At 38.7% G+C, this 25,517-nt stretch overlaps 2 long non-coding RNA genes across 3 annotated transcripts in view; one reads left to right on the top strand and one right to left on the bottom strand.

The window, feature by feature from the left end:
- Positions 1-22,936, bottom strand: part of LOC309860998 — a 46,835-nt gene extending 23,899 nt beyond the window's left edge. The window contains exon 1 of the long non-coding RNA XR_014309718.1: positions 22,639-22,936. This is a non-coding gene — a long non-coding RNA (uncharacterized lncRNA). The remainder of the gene's footprint in view (positions 1-22,638) is intronic.
- LOC309860999 lies at positions 22,905-24,510 on the top strand. 2 transcript variants are annotated; one of them, XR_014309719.1, is made up of 2 exons: positions 22,905-22,996; positions 23,698-24,510. It is a non-coding gene; the product is annotated as an uncharacterized lncRNA (long non-coding RNA). The 2 variants fall into 2 exon arrangements; XR_014309720.1 differs by lacking the exon at positions 22,905-22,996 and adding an exon at positions 23,035-23,221.
- The last annotated feature ends 1,007 nt before the right edge of the window (positions 24,511-25,517 follow it).

Genomic DNA, 25,517 nt, shown 5'->3' with positions numbered 1-25,517 from the left:
AAGAAAGCCTCAAGGGTCCTTGGGTTGTGTAAAAAGTGGTCCATATTCCATCATAGATTACCATGTTAAATGGAGGGGAAGGCCAGGAGAGAAGCAGAAAATGAAGTCTGCTCATTCGAATATGAAGTGAAATGCAGAATAATAATAATAATTAATAAATAAATAAATCAGCTTTTCTCATTGCGAAGAATTTTCAAAATTTTCCTCATCTGAAATCACTGAACATAACTGAGTAATATCGATATACCTACACATATATATACACACTATCACAGATACCGACTTATTTTCACACATGTAAATGCATACATACCCATATGCAGTAGATTTATATACTGAGAGAGAACAGAAATAATGAAGTCTCATTTTATGATGAAGTAGGTTATACAAGGAATAGTGAAAAGCTCTTGGAAATACTGAAGGAAGTACTGCCACATCATAAAACATAGATCTGCCCTCCTCCAGTATCTGCAAAACAATAAAGATTCCCAAATAAGGAATAAGACGTAATTTATTTGATTGAGGACCACATGATGTTGGCTGACATCTTTGTACCTTTAAACACAGGAATGGCACTTACAATGCTGGATTTATAAGAAGATGTGATCCTCAGAACCGAGGTGGGCTCTAACACAGAATAATCAACTCCCATCTCTCACTGACATATTAAGGAAGCTAAGGTGAGAAGAATCTGTAGTACCTAAATTATAATCATTTTCTTTGGGGGGGGGGAACTATATAGCTATAGATTCACAAGACTATGTGTTCATACAGAGAGTGTCACAAATCAAAGTGAAGATTATAAAAAATCCATTAAAAAAAAAAGAAAACCTTTAAAAATACACCAGGAGGAAAAAAAAAAAAATACACCAGGAGGAAGAGTGGTAAGAGAAGGAATTTTACCTTGCCAGTCACTTCAACAAATAATTACTTTGTGCCAATCCTACTTATTACATGCCATGTACATGAAAAGCCTCTTCCCTAAAGACAGAAGAAAACAAAATTAATTGGGATATGGGGAGCTAACTAAAGGAAAAAAGCTCTACTTTAAAATAAAAAAATACATCTTAACTTTTTTTATCATATTTATAAATTATATCAGATTTTTAAACCCATAGAACTCTTATTAATTCAAAAAAAAGTAGAAATTCTGAAGACTCATTAGGCATTACTATAAATAAAAAAGTCTGTGGGGTGCCTGTGTGGCTCATTTGGTTAAGTGTTACACTCTTGATTTCAGTTCAGGTCATAATCTCAGGGTCCTGGGATTCAGCCCCAAGTAGGGCTCTACATGCAGCAGGGAGTCAGACTGAGAATTTTTCTCCCTCTCTCTCTGCCCCTCCTCCACTCGCAGGCTCTTTCTCTAAAATCAATCAATCAATCAATCAACCCATCAATAATCTGAAAGAAAAATCACATTAGAAAACTGAAAGCACAGGCAGTGGTTTAAATAATGGGTTAAGGAAGATGACATTGAGCATGTCTGAGTCCAGAACTGATGAACAAAGGAAGTTCACTGCTAAATACATGTTTGTATATGTGTAACATAACATCCATACAACCCATGCAGTTTATACTGGAAATACATCTCTTTGAAATTTAACTGTAGAAAAAAAAAAAAAAAACTTTATTCCCTCTCAGAAAACCGTTTTCAAAAAACAAAACAAAACAACAAAAAAAACAAAAACCCTGTAACCCCAACTTGGACCGTTCTGTGAAATCTGATCCATTTCATCTTCCTTCCCCTGCAGGATCACAGAACAATCCCCCAACCGCCCCCCGCCCATGCAAAAGGCCCACCACTGATGTCTGCACGGCAGCAATTGACAGAACAGACCCATATAAATTTTCCACAGGGCAGCAGGATGGTTATTAAATCACTGCTGAGTCACACCTATGTTCATCTTCTAGAAATGCAGAGACAAGTGCTCTGGCTGGTAACTGTGTGTAAGCTCCTGGCTCCAGTTCAGTAATTGCAGGGAAGCCAAATCCATCTTCCTTCCTGGGAGAGGATCAGGATAAAGGAAATTGCTGCCACAGGTCTGCATACAAGCACCTGAAATCTAACAGAGGCTGGGGTCTCTGTAGCCCTTGAAAGGAAGGTCTGGGTGCTAGGAAACCCTGTGTAGAAAAAGCCTCATCTCCTTTTGCTACAATCTGAGAATTACCCTCTATTTCTGGTATCTATAGTTTCATGTGTGTTTCTCTTTCACACTGCGGTGTTTCATTCCTTCCAAATACAGGTGTCCACGAAGTTCTTGAAAAGTGTATAATGTATTTTAGTAAATTTTACCAGCAATGAGAATGTACAGGGGAAGTGGGCCGATGATGTCCTCACTGTGCACTGTGTGCACACCTTTCTGTCTCGTCCCCCCTTTCCATAATACCCTTCTCCCACTCAGAAGTTAACTTAGAAACTTCTTGTCACTTAGAAAATAAATTCATTTTCTTCTCCACAATGCTGGTATTATCTGACATGCAGTCTCACATTGATTCAGAGTCTATCTTAAATGGGCTTATCAAGAAATCACTCTCAAATAAATGTAATGTGCACTGTAGGAGAAATTCTTGTAAATAGAATGTTCTCAACCTTATTATCTCATATACAGAGATATAAAAGTCACAGGTACTCAGTACAAGTATAAAAATCTATACAGTATGCCAATTACCAGGCATTTCCTGGAAAACCAGGTGATATCACAAGGGGTTGAAGAGACTCAAAGAAGTTTAACCCATGACTTCTGCCTCCAATATGCCTACTGATATGTTGGAGTGACATATCTGAACCTAGATTTGGCGGCCAGCTTTTCCCATTTTATTCATTTCCTAATGTAGCTAAATTTACCCAGCCCTTCACTTTCATGACCCAAGAACATTCAGTCTGGACAACACCTATTTGTAAATATTGTTAAAGCTGGGCTGAGCTCCTATATTAAAGGAAAACCTATAATAGCTATGATGTTCAGATGCCCCTTCTGATATTCCAGTGTTTATAAAATATGGTTCCAATGGTCTCCTAGCAATGATCTCCAAATACAATGAGTGTCATGTTAGAGGTGGCCACTCTTACCCTGAAATCATACTTTTTGTAAGATTTCTTCTAAAATAATGCTACTGGCTCCTCTCTCTCTCTGCCCTATTCTGAGATTCTACCCAAGTTTGGAAGAGGGAACTAAATATACCCTGAAAACGACTAAGAACCCTGTGCCATCTCTGCTTCTCCATTGAGAGAGGCTTCCTGTCTCTCTCTCTACACTGCTTGGGACAAGTACCCTGCTCTAAAAAAGCAGACCTGAAATCATCCTGTCATATTGTTTCAGTATGTTTAGAAAAGAGATAAAGCATTAGGAAGCCCATCGTTAGTACACATCTAAAACCACATTCTCCTTTCTATGTATAAAGTGGATAATGTTACCCTTCCTCATCCCTCTCCCATCTCCCCCTTCCTTCTGGTCTTACTCATTCGTATGTTCTAAACTCTGAGTACCAAAGTATAAAGACAAGAATAAGTTCTCTCTCCACAATGCCAACATGGTGTAATGTAGCTTCATGGAAAACATTTATTTTATGATAATTGTGAACTCATCAATGACCTGATGACTGGTTTAAAATAACCTAGAATTCCCTAGGTGTACAGGCTCAGTACAAATATCTTTTATTTGCAACCCCATCCTAGCTTTTTATATGACGTCCCACTGCAAACAACTCCTCAAGTGATCATTTGCCATGTTTTAATTATCCAGTATTTTTAGAAGATCCCTTTTCTGTTTAGAAAATACCCTGAATTCTAATACATCTTCTCTGATGAACCAACACCATCAGCCTCTAAGTCTGGCTCTTCAGCTCTCTTGAAATGCTGAAACTTTGACTGATTCCTTAGCTACCTTAACTATGCTGCCATCTCTTAAATACAGTGAAGAGCCTAAATAAATCCTCTGAACCTTTTCGGGTTAGTCAGAAGTACCCCACCCCGACCAGTGACAATGGCCTTCGTTAACCTATGGCTTTGCTCCTGAGGGTATCATTAAGTTCAAGAGAAGAGTCTCAAACTGAAGTTCAATGTACGTTAGATATTTTTTTCACTTTTCAAGTCTTAAAAAAACTTTCCACCTTCTCTAAAAGCTCCTGCCTACATACATCACCCCTTAAGTTTGTTTCTTATTTCCCAACTCCAAAACACAAACTGTCTCTACAATAAAATTATCCCTATCAAAAATAGATTGCTCTTAAAAGAGAAGAGAGGGAGTTAATCATCACTGAGTATGCATTATGGGACAAACAATAAAATAAATGCTTTATCTATATTATTATCTACATTATATCCTTTGACTTTCCCATTCTAACTCCAAAAATAGTATGAATTTTCTATCTGTTATCTTTTTTTTTTTTTAAAGATTTTATTTATTTATTTGACAGAGATCACAAGTAGGCATAGAGGCATAGAGGCAGGCAGAGAGAGAGAGGAGGAAGCAGGCTCCCTGCCAAGCAGAGAGCCCGATGCGGGACTCGATCCCAGGACCCTGAGATCATGACCTGAGCCGAAGGCAGCGGCTTAACCCACTGAGCCACCCAGGCGCCCTCTATCTGTTATCTTACAGATGAGGAAAGAAAGGTTCACAGAAACGATGTTAACGTGCAGCAGGTCACGCAGCCAGGACCTGCACACAAGACTGCAGAAACCCAGCTATTTTATTTTACTACACACTGGAATACAGAATGCATTTTTAGGTATTTTCTTGACTTACAAAATCATACTGGAGAGGTCTAAAAATTATAAAATTCAAAATTTATTTTCTACATTTTATTTTTTTAAATTTTCTACATTTTAAATATACTTTACTGGGACAAATCTATCATATCTTCCTGCTAATAATATTTGAGAAGAAATAAAACAAAAAACATGGCAGAAGAGCCCACATGTCAGAAGAATAATCCAGAGCGTTCTTCATGAACTGCTTAGCTAGATTTCATCTTCGACTTCAGGGGCTGATACACATCTAAGTTCAACACTAACACTTGGATGACTCTTTGAGGTCGGCATTTAGGGCCTCTAAGATGGGTTTGAAGAAGCCAGACTGCACTTCCAAAGCCCCATCTTTCACAGCAGATGTTAAGTTCAAGACACCCTAGGGAAACATCAAGGCACTTGTTCCAGAGTTGGTACAGAAAAAAGGTACACATTCCATCTTCCAACATCACCCGCAAGGCTCAAGGTCAGTTTTTAACACTTGCTGAGTATTAAACTGCAGACACGTCTACTCTCAAATCCCTAAAATTATATGATGCATCTCTTTATAGGGTGAAAGAAAGCACTGAGGATTTATAGAAGTGGTAGAAGAAATGTGCTGACCTGAAACCTGAAATCCATTTCAAATCGACTCAAAACTATTGTCATATGATTCCTGAGATCTGGAAATAAGTATGTATGAGACCTTGAGGATTCGTTTAGAAAAGAGGTTCTGTCACACTCAGACAAGCACATGTTCTCACATCCTACACTCCTAACTCTGCAACAGTTTCTACATTTTGTACTGAAAGTTAAGATCTATTTTCCAGTAAATCAACTGCACAACACTGGTTGTGGGCCCATTCTGTCTGGTGTCCTTGTTGTGTACTCACAGAACTCACACATTTGTGGGAAGACAGAAAAGAGGAAAAGCATCAATGCACTGCGATACCAGTATAACCAATACAGAACCAAACACCAGACAATATACACTAAGGAAATCTTGTTTAAGGTGAATTCTAGGCAGAATAAAAACCATACCCAGAGACCAAGACATAAAAAGAAAAGAACGTATTGTATTTGGCAACAGTGATAAAAGAGCCTGTTGGGAATGGAAGTTACATGTTTGAGAAATAAGTTGTAAAGTTTATTAGAAGCATTAAGAAGCAAGGAATGGGGGTGCCTGGGTGGCTCAGTGGGTTAAGCTGCTGCCTTTGGCTCAGGTCATGATCTCAGGTTCCTGGGATGGAGTCCCACATCGGGCTCTCTGCTCAGCGGGGAGCCTGCTTCCTTCTCTCTCTCTCTGCCTGCCTCTCAGTGTACTTGTAATTTCTCTCTGTCAAATAAATAAATAAAATCTTTAAAAAAAAAAAAAAAAAAAAAAGAAGCAAGGAATGGCAAACTCTGAATGCCAGAATAAGCATTATGAACTCATTTGGACAAATCTGGCAAAGTGTTAAATTGAGTAAAGAGAAATGAATGGAGCCTGAAACAAATGATCCAGCCAGAACCTTTGTGACTCCAACATGTGGCCCAGAATACCATCAATCAATACGAATAAAACAGATCCACTAAACCTTTAAGACAGAGTGCAGCCTATGAATAGAAAGGCAGATACCACAGCCAAATTCACTAATCATGTATAATTCTCTTCCATTTGGGTTGGAAAAATATAAATCATATTATTATAAAGGTAGTTTTTAAATCTAATAACTAATTCAAAGTGTTTGACCAAAAAGATTATGAATTGTTTATGTAATTCTGCCTTTTTATGAACATTTTGAATGACACAGATCAATAGCAACTGCCAAGAAGAGTAAAAAAACACAGAGAATCTTAAAGTCTTAAATCCTACCATTGAAATGAGCTATTTTTAAAGGCCCGCTCTGTAATTTTTATTCAGCCCTGATAAGAAAAACCATAAGCAATAATAAATAATGTTTATGCAGCACTTACCAAGTGCCAATCACTGTACTAAGCATTTAAATAAATTGGTTTTTATTCCTCACAAAATCCCTTCTCAGTAAAATAAATATTTCTCTCCACATTATAGGATATAAAATAGAATCTAAAAATGATCACAGTCACAAAGTTACTAAGTGGCAAATCCTAAGAAGACACAATCACATCTATTGACAAAATTCTGTCCTTAAACCTTCTATATTCCCCTACATCAATATTTAGCCAATCTTTTGTAGCATTCCTTGCTTGAAAAAGCTGAAAGACCGTAAGACAGGAGTTAAAATGCCTGGGTTTTAATATGATCCAATAATCTCACTACTGGCTATTTACCCAAAGAAAATAAAAACACTAATTTAAAAATTATGTTTACTGAAGCATGTTACCTATAATAGCTAAGATATAGTAGCAACCCAAGTGTCCATCAATAGATGAATGGATAAGGAAGAAAGGTGTGGCATGCATATATGCTACCAATAAATTAATTTCATTATTTATTTATTAATTTTGTTAATCAATAAATTAATATTAGTATTAAGCAGCCTCAAAAAAAGGTTAAAATCTTGCTGTCTACAGCAACATGGATGTCCCTAGAGGGTACAACACTAAGTGAAATTAAGTCAGGCAGAGAAAATCAAATACTATCGTTCACCCACATGTGGAATCTAAAAAATACAAAATGAATAAATAAACAAAAAGCAGAATCAGATCCATAAATACAGAGAACAAGTTGATGGTTGCCAGAAGGGAGGGGTCTCTAGGAATGGGCAAAATGTACAAAGAAAGTGGGAGATACAGGCTTCCTATGAAATAAGTAAGTAATGGGAATAAAAGGGACAACACAGGGAATATAGGGAATGGTACTGTAATATCACTGTATTGTGACAGATGGTAGCGACACCTGTGATGAACACAGCAAAACACAGAGAAAAGTTGAATCACTATGTCATAAAACTAAAACTAATGTAACATTGTGTGTCACCTACAGTTAAAAAATTTAAAAACATGCATAAATTTATATTTATTTCTAATGTATATCTTGATATAATTGCTAAATATTAAAATAAAATTGATAAAAGTTAAAAAAAGTCACTTTTGTCCCTAGGGGAATGCAATTTAGATTGTTGCCCAAATCTGTGCCCCTTGAATTGAACTGAATTGAATTGCAATTCTGACAGCCTAAATAAATAGTTTTGTTTTATTAAAAAAATAAAGTTACCTGGATTTTACACTTTGGTCTGTCACTAACTGGTTCTGTGACCTCAGAAAAGTCAATCTTGCTGGCTTACAATTTTTCCACATATAAAATAGGAGATTGGGGGACTGAGATTCCTTTCAGCATAAATAAATAAAATAAAATAATAATATAAAGATAAAATAATCAAATTATATTTACCATATAATTAAGTTTTCAGAATCACCAAGGGTTTATAATTTCGATTTATCCTGGATTTGGTATTCAGAGCAATGATGATTCCTATTTCTGTTTATAGTCAGAGAGTTAAGAATGCTTGCTGCTTTCAGCCTCAACTTTTAATTACTCAGTTTTATAGTTGTTGATAAATATTTTTTTCAAAGCACATAATCTTACCCTGCTTATTCTGCCAGTTGTGTTTTATTCTAGATTTCATTACATAGAAGAGCTTTGCATCCACACTCTCAGCATTAATATTCAATCAGGAGCTATCACTGCAACTCATGTGATAGAATACCAGTAAATCCATTTAATGCATATATGCATTTAGAAAGCATACATTTAGCAAGGATTACACTAGTACTCTACAATTAAGCTTCAGTCCCTTCCAGATAATTATAACTATGAGAACAGTGACTGGTGAAGTTGGAAAAAGAGTTTAAATTATGGTTTTTAATTTTAAAATCACAGATATGCATACACACATACATAAAATATATTTTTGCTACTCCACATCTGGTAGTAATCTGAGTCACAACTTGGTCTTGCTTGAGTTTGGCAGTACTGTTTTCTTAAAATGTTAAGCATAAGCTCTATGGACAGGATCCACAGGCAAAAAGCAAATCCACTTAGATAAATTAATTGAAGTGTAAATAAATTACTAAGATTAAAGCAAATCTCATGGCATTCTGTTGATTATAATAAAAATTAAAGCTATTTTTTATGTACTCATTTTCTTTTTAAGAAGAAAATGGCAATAAACGACCACAAATCTCATTCAGGTTTTCCCAAAATACCAGGAATAACAAAATATTTTCTGTTTTCCAAAACATGAATATCCAGCATGACTTATTATGATACACCACAACACTAGTGTTTCTTCTATTGTAAGTCGACGGAATTTTTTAAAATCTCCTTCTTTGAAACATGGGAAGCAAAAGTTGCATGAAGCTGAACATACATTTAACTTGTACTAATTCAATTCTGTGTGTTTTTCAGAAAGAAATGAGTAAGATAAAACATATGAATTTTAACAGTTAAAACTATTTCTCCCTAGTTACATAAGCTGAGGCATGAGACAGGAAGCAGAAAACTACTGTTTCTCAAAAGAGTCTTCATCCCACTGTGCATCTCAGTAATAACATCTTACTTTGTTTAATTGTAATGGTTTAATCTAATTTCAGTGTTATAAAAGTATATATATTATATGGTATGTCCCCATATAGAAGCCACATTATTCCAACATATTTTTGACCAAACGAAAACACCAATCTGTCCCCATGGTAGAGAAATAACAAGCTTTGCTGGAGTTATTAAAAGTCTTTATATCTGTGGCACCAGGATGGCTCAGTGGGTTAAGTGTCTGCCTTTGGCTCAGGTCATGATCCTATAGTCCTGGGATCCAGCCCCACACTGGGCTCCCTGCTTCTCCCTTTCCCCCTTCTGCTCTCCCCACTCCGGTGCTCTTTCTTGCTCTCTCTCAAATAAATAAATGAAGTCTTTAAATCTAAAATCTAAACAAAAAAATCTTTATATCTCTAATACAGTACTCTCTCAAGGAATTTTCAATGCTTTTTTTTGTTTGTTTTTGTCTATCAGACTTTTCTTGGGACAAAATTTCTACTAACAAGCAACTCAACTAGAATGTGTTCTTCAATTAGACATCTATGTACTTCAAATGACACTTTAAGATTATTTATTTATTTGACAGAGAGAGAGAGATCACAAGTAGGCAGAGAGGCAGGCAGAGAGAGAGGGGGAAGCAGGCTCCCTGCTGAGCAGTGCCCAATGTGGGGCTCCATTCCAGGACCCTGAGACCATGACCTGAGCCAAAGGCAGAGGCTTAAACCACTGAGCCACCCAGACGCCCCAACACTTTCTAAAGCAAGCTGAGCACACGTTGTTGTTGAGGCCAAGAGCACAGACTCTCATTGCATGCAAGTTCCCAGACTGTGGGTGCAAGGAGACAACTTATATTGCAAAGAAAATTAAAGCATTTGTCTATCTCTTGCATTTAAGTCTTCTGGAAGACCAACATCATTCTAGGCAATGTGGAGTTCTGATGAGCAAAATTTCCAACATATACATGAATAGAACATATCCTGCTCTGACTTCCATCTGACAAGAGCTGAACAACAGAGACCTCAGTGTCTCTCCACTACTTTCACACTCACCTCACTCCTAGCCTTTGCTTCCATATATAACTACTTGAAAATTAACCAGCTGCAAATCAGGACCCTTCTAAATATCTCATGGATGAAAAGAAAAATCAAAACACATTGTAGATTACTTGACGTTAATACAAGTCTATTTCTTACAAAATCTAAGAAAACTGCTCTGTGCATATATTAAGAACTTTGAAATTGCTCAGTAATTGCAGGCAATAGTTACTTCTGGAGAAAGCTTCTAGAACAGAGTTTAAGAGCGAGGATTTTTATAGTCATAAATCTGGAACATTAAAACCCCTCTTGAAGTTTAAAAGAATTCTGCAACAAAGTTTTCTCTAGAGAAGCTGATTCAGAGGACTCTGAATTTGGGGAGCAGGTACAGCTGACAGAGAAGATGGAGTGCAGGACAGAAGCAATTAGGTCTCTGCATAGTGAATGGTGATGTCCAATCAAGAAAAATAAATTTACATTAAAATATATCTATCATATAACATGTGTATCATACACTGTAATGTATGAATTTTACATGTTAATATTTTACTGTAAATATGGGTGGAACATTACCATGTGAAATAATATTTAAATAGAGTTATCTCATATTTGCTGAGTTGAAGTCATAAAATATCTATGATTTTGCACCTTTTTTTTTTCATTTTCTCAATATAAATGTATTTTTGTTGAGGGAGAAGGGTGTAACACTTTTTATTTTGTAGTCTGTTTGCTAAATCTTTAAACTTTTAAATGTGGGCCCACATTTCTATTACTGTAGCAGGTCGTACAAACGTGAAAGGCAGGCCTGTTTTTCTTAGGCTATTTTTCAATCAAAATCTCTTCAGTAAAAGAAACAAAATATGTGTGCTTTGTATGGCTCACAGGTCATATTTTAACTGAAGAACATTTCTTAACCACCAACACTATTACCAAAAGAGAATTCCGGATATAAAGCCAGTAACAGACATAACAAAGGAGAAAGCAGAAATCAGCACTTGGTCTTATTTTTACTTAAATGACTGTCATTAGAGGTGGCTCATTTGAATGAGTCTTCTCCCATTAACTGTAAATGCAGGAAGAATAAATTTAATTTAAATACTGATTTCTTCAGAAGAGAATTCATATGAGTGAAACCTAATATTGGCAAAGGGGCTTTATTCAATACTGATTTCTAAAATGAGATATTAATGTAATGTATTGCTCATAAAAAACAATTTTAATTCTATAAATAGTATTTAAAGGAGTACTTGTGATAATAGCAGGGTGATTATACTGTAATTGTGATATTGGTAATTTCTTAGGAAGTTAAAGGCAGACTAAAAACTTCCTACTATTCTCTATGAAAAAGTGTGCTGTAGGAACTCCATGCATCTATAATTAAACATGTCTACAAAAATAAAGTCATAAAAATGCTCCTCTCCTTTAAAATCAGAACAGGCTCATATGCTAGAGATACGATACCTCAGTCACAGGGATTACAGCCTTTCTAAGACACATGTGGAAATAATGTCTGCCCCACAAACTGACAGACATTTCCTAAGACAGTTGAAATTACTTATGCTAAGAATTTCAGGACACCAACACCCATGTCTGCCAAAGAAAATTTCAAAAGTGTGGTGATCAAACAAATACTATATATGTTCAACAATATCAATCCTAGATATTTCAACCAAACTCAATTTGGGGAAGAAACTAAATCAAATCAGCTTGAGTAGAATTCAACTATTAATAAATATAATGAAAAAGAACATTTGGTTGTTTTTTTATCATCACTCATTTGAGAGATAATAATGTGGCTTAGAATTAAGTGACAAGATGAATAACAAATGTTGCTTTGGAAATTTGCCTAATCACGAGTTCCCTGGTGGAACATAAACATTATTTTATGGTTTGGGCCATTAGGGATGGCCAGATTTTCGTATCTACCTCATAAATGATACCTTTTTTTTTCCCCTTTAAAATGTTGTGATGAAACCAGAAGCTTGTACTGCCCCATTGTGTAACGGCAGCACCTCCAAAGTAGCAGAAAGTCAGGAGAGCACTCCCCACCCTGGTGCCCCACAACAGTAAGTTTCTGTTCGTGTATTTATAGAAAGTCTTGGCAGGAGTCCGTTGCTTAAAAACAGTTGGTAAGATAAATGATGGACACCTGCTTTGGAAGAGAAGATGAAATTTCCAGCAATATGAAATTTTACAAAATGAATGTGATCAATTTACAGTGACATACAGCAAATGGAAAGAACACCATGAACAAAGCCACATACAGACACACAGCTCTACATGAAATAGTGAAAAGTCACTTGAGGTCCAATGTAAATATCCATATTTCTTGAAAAGCTGCTTCAATCTGACTTCACTTTCAGGATCTGGCAAATGTTCTCTTCCTCACTAGTGTCCTAGCATCGGCACAGAAATGACTGCTATCCTTAGGTAAATGCTCACACAACTCATTGGGTCCGCAGTAGGTTCTTTCCTCTATTCCTGTAAATTCCTGCAGCGTCTTTAATCTTGGTATATTTCAGTTAAAGGAGTAACAGATGGTTAGAGTTTTACGTATGCCATTGCTGCTAGCAATAAGTTTTCTTAAAACGATACTTGCATAAAAGTAAATAAAAAATTTAAACACAAAGCAAAAAATAACCTCGATTTAAATCTGTTTTTTGAGGTAGCAGAACTAAAATGGACAAATATCACACACAAGTGATAGCTCAGGCTTCCCTCATGGTTCTGCCCAAGGGAAGATGCAGTCACACAGTGAAAAGGCTCTGCGGTTGTTAGATTAATAGTGTTGCCACAGGGCACCTGGGTGATTCAGTGGGTTAAGCCTCTGCTCAGGTCATGATTCCAGAGACCTAGGATGGAGTCCCGCATCGGGCTCTTTGCTTGGCAGGGAGCCTGCTTCCGCCTCTCTCTCTCTCTCTCTCTCTCTGCCTACTTGTGATCTCTCTCTGTCAAATAAATAAGTAAAATCTTAAAAAAAAAAAAAAAATAGTGCTGCCACAGATAACCTGGCAGATCCAGGAACAGAATGAAGCCAGGAACAGGACAGCACAGTGAATCTTGTTAGCCAGTCTATAAGAGAAAAAAAATGCGAAGAATTGTAGAAACTGTTCAAAAATAAGTGGGGACGATAGAGAAAGAAAACATAGTGAACTGAAAAAATACAGTAGGGTTCAAAGGAGATGCTTTTATGGGGCATGAACAGGTCTATGTGCTTGTGTCTGCCTGGGTGTGCATTTACAGGTATGCTTTGCGTCTGGGTGTCAGGTGTGTGTGTTTTTTGTAAATTATCTACCCTACTGTTAAAAACGTAGAGAGAATATGTGCTATGCTGCTTTTGGTAATTAGTCTTAAATGTTTAAGCATGATTTTTGAAGCTCTTCTTTGGAGCAACATGCTACCTGGAAAATAATTTCTTTCAGGATGTATTGACAAAGGAAATACAAGCTTCCTTATTTCACAATATCTGCTGCTAATTTCTCTTTTATAGCTAATATGATTACACAGGCTCTCTCCAAACATCTGGGACGCTTTTTTCCTTCAATCTGTTCCATTTCAATTTTGAAGAAAACTAAACTGAATATAGAATATTCAGGGTTTTCTTTTTAAAGGCTGGTAATTTCTTGAAATGGACATAGAAATTCTTCAATTACAGTACATGCAATTTAAGTATGCACACACACAAAAGACCTAAGCCAATGCATTTTCAAAGTCAAAATGAAGAAAGACAAAAAAAGGGAATTCTGTGTGGTTACACATTTGAAAGACAAGAACTGGGTCAGAGATAGGTAACAAAGAAGGCAGTAGGAAAGGAATTCTGGAAAGAATGGCAAAAGGCCAGGTTGCTGGACAGAGTGTAGAAATGGCACAAGGAGAGGGAAATGCCTGGGAATGGCAGAGGCAAAAAGGACTTAGGGAAAGCTAAAATGTCTCACAAATATTTAGGTTCATATATGTATTTCTGCCTCATTTCCTCTGTGACATTCTCAGTAGCACCTACACAGCATTCCAAAGCTTTTAGAGTGAACTTATTGGGGAACACTTGAAGTGGTCCTAGGTTTTTGGACTCTAAGTTCGTAGAAGATGAAAGGCAAGAAAGGGATAAGCAAGGAGTGGGCACAGCCAGGATGGGTATGTTCTACTATGTTTCTCTTCCATCCTTTATTGAGATATAATTGACATGACACACTGAATAAATTTAAGATGTACAATGTGATGATTTCATACAGGTATACATTGCACATAACATAACAGAACATTGCACATGTTACCAAAATGTTAGTTAACACCTCTCAGAGAGCATCACATTCATCTTTGCACCCTTGCAATTTAAAACAGAATTTGACCCATAATGGCAGGAATTTACTGAATGTTTGTTACCAAAACCAAATGTGTGAAAGGGATAATATTTTACTTATTTATACAGCAACCCTTTCATTTGTTTCTAATAATAAATTTCAAGCCTAACTTTAAAAGAGATGTGAAAAAACACCAGGGTGCATGCGTACATGCACGCACACTGACAGATGCTTTAAACCATCCCGTTAGACAACAGTGCTGAACTCTGAGACCAAAAAACCCCAGAAAGACTGTCCAAAAAATAGAAATATTCGAATGATGAAGAACTACATGTTATAATAGTACTTAGAACATCAGGATGCTATCATTTTGAATTTATATTTTGTTTGTTGCTATTACTAGTCAAATATCTTATCCTTCCTCCTAGAAAGTTCTTCCCCTTCTCCACTTTAAGGACCACATAAAATTCAGGTAAGATATTCCTGAGAAGTCTTCCAATGACTTCTTCAGATGGAGATAACTCCTCCAACCTTCACACTCCCATTATGCTTTACAGGGACTATCTATCTTACCGTAGTCTCCCTGACTGCTCACATAGCCAACTTCTTTCATAGTCTGGGCACTCCTAGAGATGGGACCTTGTGGTACCGAAATCATTTTTTCTGAGCATTGCTAGAGTGTCTGGCACATACAATCCCTCAAATTCTCCTCGCCAAAATAGCAACATCAACATCATCCTGTTCTTCAAGGCTCTTCCATTTGGCTATAACCCTGTCTCTTACCCTCAGTCTATTTCACCCCCTTAGCTTACAATTTATCTCTGTCCTAACTTTTCCCACCATTCTGGGTGATGTAGATGTCCATGTAATAAAACCTATCTTTTATCATACCCTCACTTGTTGACTTCCTGTCTTCATGACCTAATCTATTCACTCTCAGCACCCACGTCCAAAGTAACACTGTAGTCCTTGTTATCACTCATAAGGGATCCATTTTTATAACCATTACTCTAAACAGTCTACATTGAGATCAAAATGCCTATTTCCTTGTTCAACTTAACTCGCCACCAACATCTTTGACTTCACTGGGACCAATAGCTCACTGACCCCTATAGTTTCTCTCAAATGATTGGTCCTGTTCTTTTCAATTTACCTTTTATTCAGTTTATGTACATGATCAATACTTGCTAATACCTTAAACTGTCCTATCCTTCCTGTTAGCAATTACTCTCGCTAATCCTGGATGAAATAATCATCCTGAGGTTTCGTTTTTGGTTTTTTTTTTTTTGCCCACCCCCAGATTCATTTATTTATTTTAGGGAGAGAGTCAGCAGGGGGAGGGGCAGAAGGAGGAGAGAGAGGATCCTCAAGCACACACTTTGCTAAGCACAGAGCCAGATGAGGGGCTCAATCCCAGGATCGTGACATCATGACCTGAGCTGAAACCAAGAATCAGCCACCGAACCAACTGAGCCACCCAGGACCCCTCATCCCGAGTTCTTCATCACAGCTCTTGCCCCTGCAAGAGCTGGGAAATACTTGAGATATTCTATCTACATTAAATTCATTATAACTAACATGAAATGGGCTCCTATACACTCTTAGGAAACCTGTTATATTTTTTTGTTAAATTCCTTCTACAATGACTATTTTAAACCTCTGCCTGCCTTCTAAAACACCTGACCTTCCTCTTCTCTCTTTTCCAATTTTATGGAGAAAATGAACATGAAAGGGGAACCATCATCTTTCCACTACAATGAATGCAAATTTACTTATATCACCTACTCTCCTCTGTTAACCTGTTCTCCTACCTAATACGTAACATTCATCTTCCGGTTGTATTTTGGATCTCATCTTTTCTGCTTTCTTAGAACCCTTACTACATACTACCCCTTTACTCTTGCACTGTCAATCTCTTACATGGTTGTTTCTATTGATTTTTAATTGTGCTTGACTCATTTTCACCAGAGACAAAATAAACATTCTCACTATGAAGATCACTAGGAGTACCCTCTCTCTACAACTGCCTCAGAGCCAAGCTTTCAGAGAGGCTCAAACTCCCTAACTCCATTTCTACTTACCACATAATCCCGTTAGATTTCCATTCTCATCACTCCACTAAAAGCTATTACAAAGGACATCAATGATTTCCAAAAGTCCCTCAAATCCAACAGGAATTTTTCAGGCTTCACTTTACTTGCAATCTCGGCAGCATCTGACACTGTTGACCACTTTCTCCTTCTAAGGAACACTTAGAATACTCTCCAGGATTTCCTCCATCCTCTCTAGTCACTCTACCTTGCTCTTCTTTGAAGACTCCTCCAACCACTAACCAGTTTTAAGTTCAAAGGGCAGTCCTGAGCCAACTCTTCTTTTCACAACATACTTTTTAGACCTAAGTGATCTTACCTGTGTATATTGTAATTTCCCACCTAAACAAGATGACTCGATAATTTCTTGCCTTCAGCTAAGACTCTCTATTAGCTCCAGACCTATATGTGCAACTGTCTACTCAGTTCAGCAGGCTTTCCTTTTCAGCAGGCTTAAAAATCATCTACCACACACACTTGAACCCATGTTCTTCACTCCCAAATGGATTCCTTTTTTGTTGTTTTATGTTTCAGGGTAAAGAACAATCCTTTTGTTCAATTATAAACCTAGGGCTCATTTTAAGTAGCTTTCTTTTCTAAATCCCTCACAATCAATCTGTTACCAAGTTGTGTCAATTTTACCTCCAATTATATCCCAAATTGTACCACTTTTCCCCCTATCTTGACCTCCTCGTTCTCGTGGGTGAGTTACTGGTAACTGGTTTGTCTACATCCATTCTTGCCCCTCTCCAACCAGTTATTCACAACTCAGAATACTTTTTTCCTATGATTTTATTTATTTGACAGAAAGGGAGAGAAAGAGAAAGGGAGTTAGTGTGCATACACGCACCAAAGGGAGAGAGAGAAGCAGACTCCCCAGTAGGCAGGGAGTCCAATTCAGGACTCAATCCCAGTACTCCAGGATTATGATCTGCGCCAAAAGCAGACGCTTTTGGTAAATGAACCACCAGGCGCCCTAGAATACATTTTTTAATATACAGATCTGATGACAGACCTTTACTTAATTCTCTTTGTTTGCAGTTTGTCTTAGGATGGCCACATGGGCCTACTTTTAATCCTTTATCTCCACCATGCTTCCACCTACACCAAGTCTTTACACTTGCTGTTCTCTCTGGTAGGAATGCGCTTTACCACTCTTTCATCTCATCCTTCTGATTTTGGATCAAATGCCATTTCTCAGTGAAATCTTTTCTGTCTTCAGACAGTGTTAAAATTCCCCTTTATAAAGTACTCAGGAGTGCTTCTAGAACTTGTCATGACAATTACTCTAAGTTAAATATTTTATTTGTAATCTGAATACAATCTGATGTGTCTTCTTCCCAGCAGGTTATAAATTCCATGAAGGTCAAGTGTCTGGTCTTATTCAACATTACATCGTAACACCTAACATAGTGATGGTACAGTATGAGTTTTCAATAAGCATTTGTTAAATAAATGACCAGAAAGACTGTAATACTCACTTTTTCATTCACTTTTTCAAATGCCTAATATATATATATATGTATATATATATATATATATATTTTTTTTTAAGATTTTATTTATTCATTTGACAGAGAGAGATCACAAGCAGGCAGAGAGGTAGGCAGAGAGAGAGAGAGGAGGAAGCAGGCTCCCCACCGAGCAGAGAGCCCGACGCGGGACTCGATCCCAGAACCCTGAGATCATGACCCGAGCCGAAGGCAGCGGCCCAACCCACTGAGCCACCCAGGCACCCTCAAATGCCTAATATATTAACAAAGTGCAGAGTGATCAGGTTTCTTTCCTACCAGATATACTAACCTGTTTGGAATTTATTTTGAAGTTCAAATTCATACTTGCATAATAAAAAGTCATTCAGACTAGGGCGCCTGGGTGGCTCAGTGAGTTAAGCCGCTGCCTTCGGCTCAGGTCATGGTCTCAGGGTCCTGGGATCGAGTCCCGCATCGGGCTCTCTGCTCAGCAGGGAGCCTGCTTCCCTCTCTCTCTCTCTGCCTGCCTCTCCGACTACTTGTGATTTCTCTCTGTCAAATAAATAAATAAAATCTTTAAAAAAATAAAAAAAATAAAAAGTCATTCAGACTAGATTTTCACTGAAAAAAAAAACCTATAATATTTTTAAAAAATTATTTGACAGAGAGAGGGAGAGAGAGAGAGAGCCTGAGCACACAAGCAGGGGGAGAAGCAGGATCTCTGCTGAGCAGGGAGCCAGACATAGGTTCAATCCTAGGACACCAAGATCGTGACCTGAGCCGAAGGCAGACCTTAACTGACTGAGCCACCTATGTGCCAAAATTGCCACATTTCATATGTAGCAAAATGGGGATTTATAACAATTTTTTTGAAGGTCACTTATGAGAAAAATTAATAGTGAGATATAAAGTATGCACTAAAATATATTAGCAACTGTTTCCAATTGTTGTAGCCCAGAGGTACATAAGATGATGATATGCTGTTTGCTAACTGCTGTCAACTGAACTGAACTAATAAACTGCAGTTAGCAGAGTTGCTCCTCAGTTACATTCCAATCATGGGAAAGCTAAACTCCAATTTTAAAATTCCAATTTTACTATGTTTGTCATTACTGCATAAGGGAATTCTAAAAGAAAAGGGAATGCTTTATGTATGTAGTTCCATGCCAAAATCAAAAAAATCCTTTTCAACTTTTTGACTTTTCCAGTATTTGTGTGCAGGCAGTAGGAAAAGTTTATTAAATTTAATATATTAGGGGGACGCCTGGGTGGCTCAGTTGGTTAAGCAGCTGCCTTCGGCTCAGGACATGATCCCAGCGTCCTGGGATCGAGTCCCACATCAGGCTCCTTGCTCGGCGGGGAGCCTGCTTCTCCCTCTGCCTCTGCCTGCCATTCTGTCTGCCTGTGCTCGCTCTCTCCCCCTCTCTCTCTCTGATAAATAAATAAAATCTTAAAAAAAAAATCTAATATATTAGAAAAATAAGTACATCCATTTTATGTAACAATGGAAATATTATTTTATTTTTCTCACAACTGCTCACCCCAAGCACTTACCTTTCTTCAAGTATTTAACTTTATTTTTGCAAAACTGACAAATAGGTATCAAGCGCCATTCAGTTAGGATTCAAAATTCATTTGCACTTAGGAATTAGGAAGTTGGTTTACAGAAAACCCACAAGTCAACAAACAGGCCTAAAACATTCAATACTATCAGAAGGCCAATGTACTACTTAGGGGCAATGTGCTTTGGTTTCCCAACCAAAAGCAAAGAGAACTACCATTGTTAGAAATGTGAAAACAGTAGGATACTGTCTGGAAAGGAAGGAAGGAGGGAAAGAGAAAAGACAGCAAGGAGAAAACAGAGGTATAATAATGGAATGCCATGTGCTGACAAAGAAACAAAATGAAAATAAGTGACAGGGAAGAAAGAAGAAAAAAATGAAGGACAAATCTCTAGTCATCAGTAAGACTGCCAAACCCAAGCTGAAGGCTTCCAAGTAGTAAATAATGCATTTAATCTGTAAGACAGAAGAAAAAGACACACACACACACACAGTGTGAGGCTCAAAAGTGGGGAGGGAGGGTGGGAAGCAGGAGTATACCTTAAGGGGGAGATGAGACTGGCCTTGTTTAGACTGGTCTTTACCAAAAGCAACAGGAAACCATCAAAAAGGCTGTAAGCAAGGGAGTCATAAAATTAGATTTCTCTTTTGAAGACAGAACTCCAGCTGCAGGGTGGACATCAGACTGGAGAGACAGTAGTTGGAAGGCTAGCAGCATAGTGCCGGTGAACGGTGTAGCTTGGACTAGGACGGGACAATAATGAGAAAGTAATGGATCCATTAAAACAGTGAATGTGAACTTTTTTGCAGATACATTTCTCCTATGGAGAAGTTAGTTCATTCCTTTTACCAATGTTCTAAGAGGCAGTTTCTCTTAATTACTATTTTACAGTAATGACATTTGGCACTTATTTGTCATATTTGCTATACATTATTTTCTAACTGGCTTTTTTAAATTTGGGGACGTTTCGCAGTTTTTATGTAGACAAATCTATATTTGTTTTTCCCTTTGTAGATATTTATCTCCCATTATAACACCTTCCATCATTTCCACTTTTGCTGTCCCTTCCCCCCACCTTCATATGAGAACGTGTAAGATTTACTTTAACATGGGATATATACGCTTCCTAATTTGATAAGCTCATCTAGTCGCCAGAAAACATGATCATGAAGCACATACATTGGTAGACAGATGTGTAAAAACAGAGAAAGAGGTAGACAAATGTTACAAGAGTAGAAAGTGGGGCGCCTGGGTAGCTCAGTGAGTTAAGCCTCTGCCTTCAGCTCTGGTCATGATCTTAGGGTCCTTAGATCAAGGCCTGCATTGGGCTCTCTGCTCAGCAGGGAGCCTGCCCTCCCCCACCGCCTGCCTCTCTGCCTACTTGTCATTTCTCTGTCAAATAAATAAATAAAATCTTAAAAAAAAAAAAAAAGTAGAAAGTGGTCGCACAAAAAACAGACATGCAACCCAGACTGAGGTGAATTTGTGAGGAATTCCTAAAGATCAAATTTTAACTGCTTTAAAAAGAGGACTGAGAATTAGCTAAGTGGAAAAAGAAAACACCTTAAGTGAAGAGGGCTAAAGGATTCTCATTAGTACTCTCACGGCAATTTCAAAATTGAATAGGACGCTCCCTCGTATTTCAAAGAATGCCAAGGATTCACTCCAAAGAAGCTGTATTTTACGTTCTAGGCAAACTAAGGAGAAAAAGCCCACCAAATGTTTTCTGGAAGTAGCACACACTTAATCTGTGTTGACGCACGTATGTTAAAAAACTTCACAATTCCCCCGTTCTCTATATTCTGTACTCCACTTTCAAGTGAAATTCTGACTATTTAACTTGGCACCAAGGCAGGAACACCATTTAGTTCATTTTCTACTGAATCCCAGAAGTTCTCATCAATGGAGAGTTATCGAACCCTATACCACCCAACGGGTTTCCTCCTACCACCTCTTCCTGCCTTATACCAGCCCCTGTCTGGAATGCTTTCTATTCCTCCACTAAATCACGGACTGCAAGTAAGTGAGCATAGTTGCTTGGAAACAGAAAGCAGGTCTCCACACACCTGTACGACATGAACAGTATGTCCTGGTCATGGCAAACACTTGAAAAGCCACTGAATAAAGAAGATAAAGAACTTCCTTTGCAGTAGCTGCGAGGGCCTCATCTGATTCTTGCTTTTTCCGCTTACTTTAAGTCTTCAGGTGTCTAACGACTTCCGTAAACAGAACCACAAAGTGGAAAGGGGACCGAGGCAGAAATGGTACCCTAGTGACACCGACATTTTGCTAGCAGTGATAAGGGGAAACACCTGATTTCAGACCGAATTTAAGAAAGAAGGAGAGAAGAGGCATTAGGGAGGGGTAAGGATGAACAACTCTTTCTAAAAACTTTGCGTCCACGGAAGAAAGAAATGGGAGAGTAGCTGGAGTAAGAAACGCGGGCGTCCCTCTTAGAAGCGACACGACCTCACTGAAGATGAGCAGTCCCTTAGTCAAGAGCTCTCAAGCCCTCCGCTTCACCTGCGGCAACCAACATCAGGCAGGAAACGCGTGGAGAGTTTGTTAGCGGTCTGGCACTGTGCAAACGCTTCCCAATTAACTTAAATCTCACAACAACCTTGCAAAGAAGCTACTCTGAGGAGCTTCGTTCTACAGACGAGGGCACTGAATATTAAGATTACATGATCTTCCCAACACCCCACACATAAAAATTCACGCGGCCCGAGGACCAGACACAGGTGTTCTGCTGCAGCCACCTGGGAGCCGTGAGGCGAAGTCACTGTAGCCAGGCTCCGAGTTCCGGGAAAGCCGCCCGGGCCCACCCAGAAGCTGCCCCAGCCGCACTCCCCACCCTCGCCCTCAGGACACCACGGGCTTGTCAGAAAGACCCGCAGAAGCCACTGTGGCGGTCCTGAAGGGCAGCCCCACAGGTTCCCCCGGGCCTCGGCGCCTACCTCGTTATTGAGGTTGAGAGTCTCAGGCTGAGCCATGGTGCGTCTGAGAAGACCCCGCGGCAGCAGGCACGTGAACCGGGAAATCGCGGCTCCGTCACCACGCCCCTCTACGGCAGCATTTGCGGCCCAAAACTCATTCGCGGCGCGTTCGGGCCGATGCTTGAGCAATAAGGAGATCGAGAACGGAAGTGAATGAGAACAACTTCCGGAGGAGAGTGTTAGGAGATGGAACCGCGCGTTCCTGTGGAAACCAGGCGCGGGCAGGTGGCCCGGAGGGCGCCCCGTAGCTGTTGCCAAGTTTAGAAGTTCTTTAAGATGCTGATTTTATTATACTCGTTTGTAGGCGTGGCGCGGCTCTGTAAGGACCGTGTTTTTGTGTGCCAGTGGGGAGGTGAAAGCCCTTTTAGGAAAGTAGAGTTGAGTGACCAAATTTTGCTCTGAATTTTTAATCTAGCGTTTGTGAAGATTCCTGTGCTTTTAACAAGCAGTCCTTGTTGGATACAGCTTTTTCTCTCTAGGCTTCCGTTGTAGCTGAAGCACGAACATATTTTTTCCTGCACAATGTAGTAAGGTTTAAATTTAGGTAATCAATGTTTAAATTTAAAGAAAAACCAAGGGGCCTCCTGGGTGGCTCAGTGGGGTAAGCCTCTGCCTTTGGCTCAGGTCATGATCTCAGAGTCCTGGGATCCGGCCCCTCCTCAGGCTCTCTGCTGGTCAGGGAGCCTGCTTCCCTCTCTATCTACTTGTGATCCCTGTCAAATAAATAAATAAAATCTTAAAAATTAAGGGAAAACCAAGGTGAAAAAGTAGAAACTTTAAAGCAAAAACGTTTACGGCACATTTGCAACTGCCTATGGAAATAGCTGCTTTGAAGTATTAGCCTGTAGAGAGAGGAGACATTCCGGAGTAAATCTGCATTAGGTAATCTTTTAATTAATAGGGAACACCAGTAGTGTTGATCGTTAAAATGGATCAAAGTCTGGGGCAGAAGCTCTGCGTGAATTATCTCCAAAATATTCACAGAAATGTAAGGACATAGGAAATATTCTTATTTTACAGATGGGGAAACTGACTTGCCAGGAGCCAGGTGTCTCACCAATAATTGTCCAGCCGAGGCCAACCACTGCCACAGGACTGCGGGATTGGTGACACAAATCTGCAGAGCCCAGTGCAAAGTGAAACTGCAAGACCCCTCACTCGAAAAGTGGGAAAGAATTTTTTGTTTTGTTCTGTTATGTTTCTTCCATGGTGTGCCTTGACATGCCATGTGTTTTTGTTTGGTATTTAATGTGTTCTCTCAAGTACAGGCATATGGATGGGTCTACTGCAGACCCTTACGGGTACCAGGGACCTGCACCCCAGGACTCAGTGTGGATGCGTGTTTTGGAACAAGATGTCAGCAGTTGCTGGGCAAAGACAAGAAAATAAGAAGGCAGAGTACTCAAGTGGAGGATGTAGGAGGCAGGGCCAAAGATGACCCGAGACTGAACCCTTGAAATAAGTTTCATTGTCTCTCTGGACTTCACATACAAAACTCAGATTCACAGATAAAATGAATAATTTCAGGACCGATGAAAGAACATTTAAGCTAGGCCTCATTATGAGCCTCTATCAGTCATACCCAGAGCCCATTTTCCTAAGTCATGATTCTGTAGTCAAATTACTTGAAATCAGGGGTGCCTGGGTGGCTCAGTGTGTTAAGCCGCTGCCTTTGGCTCAGGTCATGATCTCAGGGTCCTGGGATCGAGTCTCACATCGGGCTCTCTGCTCGGCAGGGAGCCTGCTTCCCCCTCTCTCTCCCTCTCTCTGCCTGCCTCTCCATCTACTTGTGATTTCTCTCTGTCAAATAAATAAATAAAGTCTTAAAAAAAATTACTTTAAATCATACTTGCATTTGGGTAGGTATTCTTTTAGTTAAATGTGTGATTTGGGCACAAATGCCTTGATAGTTGACTTCCTATTTGAAGAATGTTGCACAAAAGCAGTTTTGCCTCTAACAAGCCATACACTACATTGTAATTGTCTTCTTATTCATTTACCTCTCCTTCTTAAAGCTGAGCTTCTGGATTGTAATGGCTTCTTCAACTCAGGTAGGTGGCAGACACTCCATTCATAAATACATGGGAAAGGGCACCTTAAAGATAAGCATAGAGCTTTATGGAAAATGTGTCCTCTCATTGGGGAGAAAGTTGTTATGATTCCCTGATACTTCAGTAAATGTGTTCTTAATGTGATATTTGTCTGTGGCTCTTAAATTCTCTGTGGTGTTTTCTGTGGACCACCCCTCTTATCCAATACCTCACTTCTCCAGCCAGCACAGTCTTCTTATGTCAGTGTTTGTTTTCTCTTTTCTTAGCCCAGGCTCTATCCTTGGCCTTTCCCACTGCCAGCTCTGCATTCTCAATGGCTACTTTTTAAGATTAGGTTAAGTTCCAGCCATCCTTTTAAAGAATCCTTTCTGTAGCTCCAAAGAGAAGTTAATTTCTCATCAGCAGATCATTTTTATATTATTTAAAATAGCTTAACTTTAAGTTTTTTTTTTTTTCTGTATAGACTTTTCTTTTATAATATAAGCTCTTGGCAAACTTAGATGCTTATTTTAAAAGTGAAGAGTAATTTTCGGTTGTCCCTGATATCTTGTTATCTTGATTCTTTGCAAAGATGATTCTATTAACCTGCTCTTAATAAGCTATTCACATTTCCTCTAGTAATAACAATGTTTTTGTATTAAAGAAACTATAGGGGGGCACCTGGGTGGCTCAGTGGGTTAAAGCCTCTGCCTTCAGCTCAGGTCATGATCTCAGGTTCCTGGGATGGAGCCTACTTCCCCTCTCTCTGCCTGCCTTTCTACCTACTTGTGATCTGTGTCATAAAATAAA

Source organism: Mustela nivalis (genome assembly GCF_964662115.1).
Source record: "Mustela nivalis genome assembly, chromosome: 3".
NCBI classification, from domain to species: Eukaryota; Metazoa; Chordata; class Mammalia; order Carnivora; family Mustelidae; genus Mustela; species Mustela nivalis.
This window is presented reverse-complemented; position numbering and strand designations above follow the sequence as displayed.